At 37.2% G+C, this 8,977-nt stretch overlaps 1 long non-coding RNA gene across 1 annotated transcript; it reads right to left on the reverse strand.

The window, feature by feature from the left end:
• Window positions 1-1,055: 1,055 nt before the first annotated feature.
• Window positions 1,056-8,739, reverse strand: LOC127467608 (uncharacterized). The gene is made up of 3 exons (XR_007903214.1): window positions 8,690-8,739; window positions 2,939-2,995; window positions 1,056-1,656 (listed from the first exon to the last, which is right to left on the reverse strand). It is a non-coding gene; the product is annotated as an uncharacterized LOC127467608 (long non-coding RNA).
• Window positions 8,740-8,977: the final 238 nt, after the last annotated feature.

Raw genomic sequence — 8,977 nt, forward strand, 5'->3', positions numbered from 1 at the left:
TTAGGTGTGGTATTAGACTTCTTTCATCTCACCATACCATTAATTTTGGATCTAGGTTCTTCACACTGCCTGTACAACTGGATTTAAATCTGTACGTCCTGTCTTGTTCATCTATGTTTTGCTGAGGGTTTTTTTTAAAGAAGTCAGTCTCAAATTTTTAGTAAGCACTTTACCATGGAAGTAGCAGATAGCAGACTTAGACTGCATGCCCCAGATTCCTCAGGCCTTCTCAAAGACACCATGCAACATTTTTTTTATGTGGCTGTCACAGCTTTGAGCTACTGAATTATTTACTGAATTATTGAGTTTACTGAATTATTTTTTAACAAAAAACACTTTAGAAATAAAAATTATATCTTGTTAAAACTCAATTTGCAAATTACAACAGCATTAATGGGAGAGTTACACCAATTTATTTGTTACAACTATAGCACTCAACAAGATTGTGTGCCAATGATTACTTTTGCCAGCATTAAAAACTGGTAAAAAATAGTTTAAAAAAGGGGAAGAAAATTGCAAAAGACCAAAGTTTTAGAATTTATGCTGTTTCATATTGAGACATCAGGCAATTCATACTGAGATAAGCAGGTTTTAGGTATATTCTTAGATTTTTCCAATTAGGCCAGGAGGCTTTTCTCAGAAAGTTTATTGCACTATTTATTTCTTTTTTTATTTTAATTTATTGAAGGGACTTGGATTAAGTTAATACAATTTTTCATAATAAGCATGTCAAATACAAATATAAAACCTTGGGGAATCTGTGACTTATGTTTCTTAATAATTTAAAATATGCTTTACCCTCTTTCTTTCCCTTTGATTTCGTTTTGGGGTTTACATTTTAACCAGTTCTCTTTTATGAATATTTTTAGAAATAGGTGAAATTATCAGCTGCTAATCTGTGCTGGTTTTGGACAAACCAACTGGAGAAAGAGAACTCCAAATAAGTCACTCCCCTTTCGTTTTTCTTCCTTCCCCCACCCCATCCAATAATGAATATGGACAATACAGAGAAATATAAGTAAAAATAACAATTTACTGAAGGAAATAGCAGTAACTGCAAAGATACAGAGGAAAACTGTTTAAACAAGCAAAGGTAAAAAAAGTGTTACCTGGTCCCCCCACACACACCCCGAGCACAATGCTGACAGAACAAAGAAACATAATGTAGCAAATGAAGTTCTGAGATTTAAAAACCCTCCCCAGCAAAACAAATGAAAAACCTGGAAGTTTATTTCATCAAAAAAAGAGGTTGTGACACTGGTGTGGGTGCCAGGAGTCTTTATTTCCCCACGCGTGGTGATTACAAGTGGCCGTGAGGTACGGGTGGTCATAGTGTGTAGTTTCCTTTTCTTTCTTTCTCCAGTGGCCAGGGGGCTGCAGTGGCTACAGTAATAGCTGAAGTAACAACTGCAGAAACTGCAGAATTTTCCCAGTGGTAGAAGGGTTTCTCTCTCCGGATTTGCAGCTGCGAGGCGGCCCCTTCTCCTTCAGCTGGTGGGAAGGTTTGAGGAGGGGTCCCAACCTGGGATGGGGCAGCTGTGACCTGCAGCCCAGCTTCTGAAAGCAGTGGTGTGGGTTTTTTTGGATTTGGAGCGGGTTCCCTTTGGCAGGGACCCGTGGAGCCACCCCGGCCTGAAGCAAAGTGGTTCTCTCTCTCTATCAGGGAAAATGACAATGGTGATGCTTCTGCTTCCACCCTGTAGCTTTAAAAGGGGCCCCCATCCATTCCCTTCTGCAACTCAGGCAAGGAAAAACAGTCCAACGCTTAAAGGAACAGTCCATCACAAAATGATGAAATGGGATAGAATATGTAATTTATCATACCTCCCGTCATCATACTCACCACCTCCCGTCCCTATACCTAGGACAAAATTGCAGAGAGTTGCCTAACAAAATCCTTCAGTTTTGTGACAGATATTTATCCCTTCACCAGTATTGCTAACCAAAGCAGAAAATAAAAAAAATAAACAACTCAAGCACCCAAACAAAAAAACCAACAAAACACCTAAACACATTTAATTGCACATATAGCAAGGCAGAAGTTGTTTCATGATCAGTGAAAGAGATGCAGCTGTTTCTGAATAGATTTCTGTTTTAGGTGTCATAAATGTAAGATCGGAGGTTTCAGGATTTTTAGTAGGTTTCATATATCAGTGGTGCTGGAAGTAGGTGGATCAATCAGTTTCAGTTGTTGATTGAATTGTTCATTGCTTATTGTATTTCTGTGCATTAAAAAATCACTGACTTTCATTTCAAGTTAGTCAAATGTGTTTCCTCTCACCACAGGCATGAAAAAGAAAAATATAATCCTACTTTAGCTAGGATACATTTGTCTATTAAGTTTTCTATTAAGTTGTCTATTAAGTCCATGTCAAAATATCCAGTTTGCTGTTTTCACAAGGAAAACAGTAAAAGATAAACTGATTTCAATGTACACACTGAGCTATACCTGCACGTTTCACAAGAAAATTACTTATTAAATGCGTTACCAGTAAGGTCAAAACTTAAAGAAGAATTAACTTTGATGCTTATGCTTCCAGAACCACCTTTTGCCTCATCACATAACTTTGCCATATTTTATTTCCCTAGACAAAAGGGTAGATATATTTGAAAATTAAAACTTTGTGTATCTTCTCAAGTAAACTCATTTTAACTCCATTGCTCTGATACCATTTTTTCTGATTTACAGTAGTGAATGCAAAGAGAATCAGGTCTTACAGTTTTATACCGCTTTAATGTCAAAGACATTTTCTTTCTGTCCTTCATGTTATATTTTTACACTTTCTCATGCTGCTGTCTTTTTCAGGATCTTATTCCACAAACTACCTTTCACAGCATGTTGCTGAGCTGGACAAAGATATTTTCATCACCATGTCTACACCTAACATCCTAAAGTCACAGGAGATTGAGAGGAAAGTTGTGAGATAATTGCTCTGACCTATTTATTGCAGCCTCCTACTCACTGCTGTAGTCCTGCAGCAATGTTGTTGGTATTCTGAAATAATGAAAAAGAAATAGACTCATTACAGTGAGATGACTCAAAAAGATTAAAAAGTCATTCACTGAAATATGGGAAATAGTAGTGATATAACATGTGAAGAAGTGAAGCCTATATATTCATGGGTATTTATGATTCAATTACAGCTTGTTATTTTTCTGCCATCTCATTAAATAAATTACTCTTTTCTTTATATTACTCTTTTCTTTAACATGCACATGTCCCAGTGGGGCTATAGTGAAGTTCAGAATCCTATATAGTGATTCTCTTGTTGGCTAAACAATACAACTTGTAAAGGATCTAATGTAATGAATGGGTAATGAAACAGTGCCATTGGACAGATATTCTCAAAATTAATTTTTAAAAATATTGTTATATCTAATAGCATTTTGAATGCAACGTATGGCAATGCTTTCATGTTCACTTCCTTTTAGTTAGAACTAACTGTTGCAATCACTGAAAAATATCATGTGCTAGTGCCTCCAATAACTTAGTGTCATATAAACAAACAGTAAATAAATGTCCTTGCTATAAGAGCTTATAATCAAGAAAACAACAGGAAAAATCAAGATACCTCTTATTTTCTAGGATGCCAGAGTCCATTATATGTAGTGTCAGTTATTCTTTATTTTGCATGAATGTATGCTTTCAGTTGTGTTTGAGTAGAGAGTTAAGAAAGGGAATAAACTTTATAGAGAACTTAGCAATGAGCAGGGCTTGCTGTGAGTGAAAAATCGATATAAATACAGTATGAAACAAGGTACATGCTGGTACTTTGGCAGAGGTCAACTGTAGACTGGCAAATCAGACAAGCAACAGGAAGAACAGTTTCTCTAACATTTTTAACAAGAATGATGGCGTTGTTTTCTGAGCAGTGAAAAAGATGCAGTTTGATTTCCTGTAGCTTGCTGTACTATGCTTCAATGACAGAACAAATTCAGCTCTCCTGATATATGTCCTGTATATGTATTTTCCCTTGCAGTATTTCCCACACTTCTCTATATTTTTTCCCTCTGACATTCCACACGGTTCTCAGGTTACCTCACTCATTCACTCATTAATTACTTGTTACATAAGAAGTGGTATATGTTGATCCACTGGGATTTTTTTGGCTTTTAATAGGCTAAACAGAACAGAAAATTAATGAGCTGAAGCCTTTCTCAGACTGTAAATATATGGGTAGCACTTTCGTTTCCAGCCACCTGGTTGATGAAACACAAGACAAATAGTCTTTGAGTGTTCCATTCTTCTCAAATTTTACAGAATTTGATCAATCATTTTTAAAAAATACTGTGAAGCAGATGATAAACAGATGGACAGATAGATAAGTCATGTAAGCTTCATTTAAGGAATTTGCTAAAAATTAATTTATCTTAGTGGATTTTAAGCAATAAATACTAGAAGTCCCATTTTTGTGCCTTGTGTAATGTCGTTACAGATGATACATAATTATTTATAATTTTAAATAAAGTAATCAACTGAACTAACTTTCAGATCAACTTTATAATTGCCTAGGTATGAATATATATCCTCCAGTTTCTCTTACTGTGTGAAGCTATGATGGTTTTAAACACAGATGTTTCTGGTTTTATTTTTTTTTTAAAAAGTTCTCCAAAAATCAGTAGAATTATGAAGACTGAATATTAGAGATAACTAGATGTGAAGTATTAACAGTTGGGAGATTTGGGGAAACTTCTAATTAAGAATTTTTAGAAAAATACAATTCTGAAATCTGTTCTTTGAGTAGTGGGAAGGAAAGGGAATGAGGGGAAAAGTAAGTCTAGTCTCCCCTCCCTTTTTTTACACAGGCAAAAATGATGACTGACACGAACTCTCCTCTCCACTTCCCTGGGAAAACAAAGAAAAACTACTGTAGAAAACAAGTTTCTGAAGAAACGCTTGTCTACAGCTCTGCTGGGCTGTGTTCCGCGTGGTTCTGCTGGGGTCTGGGCTCCACGTGCAGCTCGGCTGGTTTTGGCTCCATGCCAACCAGCTCTGCTCAGCTCCTGTGAAATGGTGTGTCAGCCAGAGTCAGGTTCACTTTTGTTTTCCCTTTGGCTGTGGCAGAGGCGGCCGTGGGTGGCTCCCTTTCAGGAAGTCCCCGGTGAGGGTGCAGGGCAGGGTGCCGATGTAGCGGCGACTCCCAGGGGTGACTCCAACAGTCTGTGCATGTGCAAAACCCTGGTGCCGAAGTCACACACTTGGCCGGGTGTTTTACTTTTATTTAAGACTCCAAGAGATTTTGCCCATGCGAACTATTGCAAAGACTTTGGTTCTTTGATACCTTGAATTCACGTAGAGAAAAAAAGCTACACACTTTCTCCCAAGATTATTTCTTTTAATTTAGTGAGAAAATAGGTGTTTTGGCAAAAGGGTTTACAGGAATAACATAAAACCAAGGAAAAACATTACACTAGAGCACCAGCAAACAACAACCTCATACAACTTACTGAAATACCATTCATCGGTTTTTAGTCACTCACAAGAGGAAAAAAAGAGTAAAAGAAGAAAAGAAATTAAAAGAGTAAAGAAAAAAGGAAGAAAGAAAGAGAGAAGGAGATAGAAGAGAGAAAAATAGTTACTGCCAAGAGTCACATGTTGCCCAGTCTTGGGACAGAAGGCTAAACAAGATGGAGGCCCTGTGCCTCTGTTTATATGATTTGGCTACCTCGGCTGCCCCTCCCAGATGGGACACATGGTTCACTGACCACGCAGTGCCCTCCCAGCCAAAGTGAGGGGTGTCATAGCCAGTCAGAGGCTTCAGGGGCTGTGGTGTGGGTAGGCTACCTGGTGGGTCTTTTGATTGACAGCCCAGCCACACGGTTCTCCGTGCTGCCATGTGCGCTCCAGGCTGCCATGTTGGCTGCAAAAAACTGTTCCCAGAAGGAGAGAGTTCCACTTCTTACCCAGCAGCCAGGACTGGCGTGTGCTCCTCCCCCTCTCCTTCACCTGACTGTGGTGAGGGGTTTGCTCTTTAAGGAACAGTTTCTCCAAAACAATGTTGGATAAGGGGGATAGAAAACAGAACATAATTTAACCGGGACACCTTCTAAATAAGCGCTAGTTATGAAACCACTCTTGGTCAGACCTCCACTTCTCCATGGTGTGTAGAGAGACTGGAGCTAATTTTTCCAGTCAGCCTTGGATTCCTTGTAGTAAAATAAAGTGTATTCTAAACGTGTTTATCCACTAATGGAAAAGACCACTACTTCCACCATCGTTACCATTTTAGACAACCATATGAGTCTGCATAAATTCCACCAAACTTTTAGCAATTAGTGAATAAGAAAACACCTAAGAGCCATAATGTTAAGAATAGTAGTATCTCAAAATACCAGGAGTAAGTAACAGTTATTAAGTAATGATCAGAGAATGTTAGCTGTACGTAATTTACACAAAGTGGTAACATGGGTTTTGGAGTAAATAATTTCATTGTATTTATATACTCATTTATTCATATACGCTAATTATCTAGAAACATCACTGTGACTTTGCTTGCTCTATGTTGTAAAAGGAAAGTGGTTCATCCAAGTAGAGCTATTGGATTATGTCAGTTAATAGACCATAATATGATACTGTAGCTAAAACAGCAAAGAAAATTCTTGGATTAAAAATGGAAGACTTTAAGGTAGTTGTAGAGAGGATCAGTTATATATTCCTATGGAGATTACTAGTCTATTACTAATAACATTTATGGAGTACCTGTGTTTGTTCAATAACTCACTACTTGTTCATATGCTTCAATACAAATGCCATACATAAAATCAACTAAATAAAATAACTTTTTTTATGTGTGTTTAAAATTTCAATAATCACAGAAGACAAAATTAAGTCTGATTAGGGAGAAACAATAATAATGTTCAAAGAGAGTAAAGTAGTACTCATTACACTAAACAAAAATTTACAATCACTTCTATGCAAGGAGATAACTTGTTTGCACATATAGTCTGTTAATGTAAGATAGGAATATAATTGAGCCAGTATTAATGTGAAAGGAGATGGGATTACAGTCATGCAATCACCTGTGGGCATTTATGTGATGACGCAAAGGTTTTTGTCAGAGAGCTCTTAAAGGAAAGATATATGTAAGGATGTACTTACAGATCCTTTTCTGGAGAGCTGCCCCAAAACTGAGAAGCAAGGGAGCACTGTATGAATTTTCATTAAATGAAGAATATAGCTGAGCCATAGCAGTTCCCTGTCTTATAATATACAAGTACTTCAATCTTATAACCAATATTAGAAAATTTCCTTTAAGCAGCTCTGTCATGATATGTGCTGTAAAATCCTTTTTCCCTTCTGTGAACAGGGCAGAATGAAAGATAGAAAATCCTGATTGCATAGTATATACAGTCCTATGCAGACAAAGCTTTTGTGTGAAGTATATTAGTGCATAAATGTGCTTTTATAATTTTTGATGTATTATTTAATGATTGACACAGACTCATTCTGCCCGGGTATACCAGTGGTTTTTCAATTTAAAACAAGCAAACGAGCAAACAAAACCTTCAAAAGTTACAACTAAAACTATGTCTTCAGAGCTCAGACATCAGTTCACTATTTTATTGTTCTCATCAACTACAGCATATCTGTAATATTTTCAGTTAATTTCTTTACTGGATGTTGAAGTAGAAAAGTTCAACAGTAAACGATGCATATTATAAAAAGTGTAGGCCATAAAGGCACCAGCTATAAAACATGACATTAAGCATCTTTTACATCACTGTGTGCTCAGCAAAAGTCAGTGTGTAGCAAATGTTTCTGGAGTTATTATCTTACAGCGTGAAAAATCTGGTTCATTGAGTTTAAGACCAAAAAAACAGAATGCTTCTCTGAATGACAACTGGATGGAAACTGCTAGATACATTCTTAAGGGATCAAAAGAATGTTCCAAAGGAAAAGTAATACACTGACTACCAAAATTGAAGTGCTACCACTTAAAAGGGCAATATTCCAAACAAGGTTTCATTAAACAAGAGACAGAAACAGCTTGATTACTATCTGTGCTCATTTGGATGGAAGGCAATTTCAATGATTGTAAAGGTTTATTGGACTGTGCTGATTTAAACACACTGACAGTAAAGAAAAATTTGCTGAATATAGCTGAGATACAGACTTACAATGCAGTGGATACTCAAGATCCTGAAGGAAATGAAAGATAAGCAGCTGAGGGAATTTGGATGGTCTACACAACTTAATGGTGTTGGTAGTAGGTACAGTAAAACTGTTAATTTATGAACAATTTATAAATCAATTAAACACATTCCCTAAAGTCATAAAATGTGATGTAACTGTGTTATAGCCTCTCTACTGCCATGATTCACCATCACTGTTAGGCACAATCAGAAAAGAGGCAAAAGCAATATGACCTTCAGTGAGATATGATATCAGTTTGGTCATATTAAGGTGCTTCTCATAGGGCAGTTTCTGAATGTGTTTGTTTAACTGAAAACCAAAGGTTCTACTCTTGTTGCAGAAAAGGTCCCATATGTGTGCTTATAATGAGACAAGGGTGACTACACGCAGGCTATGCTGGTCAATGTACAGCTAACAGATATCAGATGGTAAACTAAGGTGTGCAAAAGAACTGTTGTCTTAAGGGGTTGTGTACACAATCCTGAACTTAGCTCTGGTATTATTGCCCCTGTGCAATCCCAGTTTTATGTAAGGACAAGGTTTTGTGTGAATTACCCAATTTGGAGCAGAATAGAAGGAACATCCTGAGAGGCAGAGGAGGAATGACAGCCTTTGTGTATTAGACTTGGCTTAAAGTTTGTCATTCCTTGAGATCACAGAGGAATGGAATCGTTGAAGCTAGAAGGAACTTCTGGAGGCCACCTTGTCCAACCTTCCTGCTCAAGCAAGTCCACTTACATCAAGTTCCCCAGAGTCTAGATGGGTTTTCAATGTTTCTAAGAAGGGAGACTCCAAAACATCCTTAAGCATTCTGTGCCAGTGCTCAGTCACCTTCCCAGTAGA

Source organism: Manacus candei, unplaced genomic scaffold (assembly GCF_025592945.1).
Source record: "Manacus candei isolate 608988 ecotype Guabito, Panama unplaced genomic scaffold, ASM2559294v1 h1tg000014l, whole genome shotgun sequence".
NCBI classification, from domain to species: domain Eukaryota; kingdom Metazoa; phylum Chordata; class Aves; order Passeriformes; family Pipridae; genus Manacus; species Manacus candei.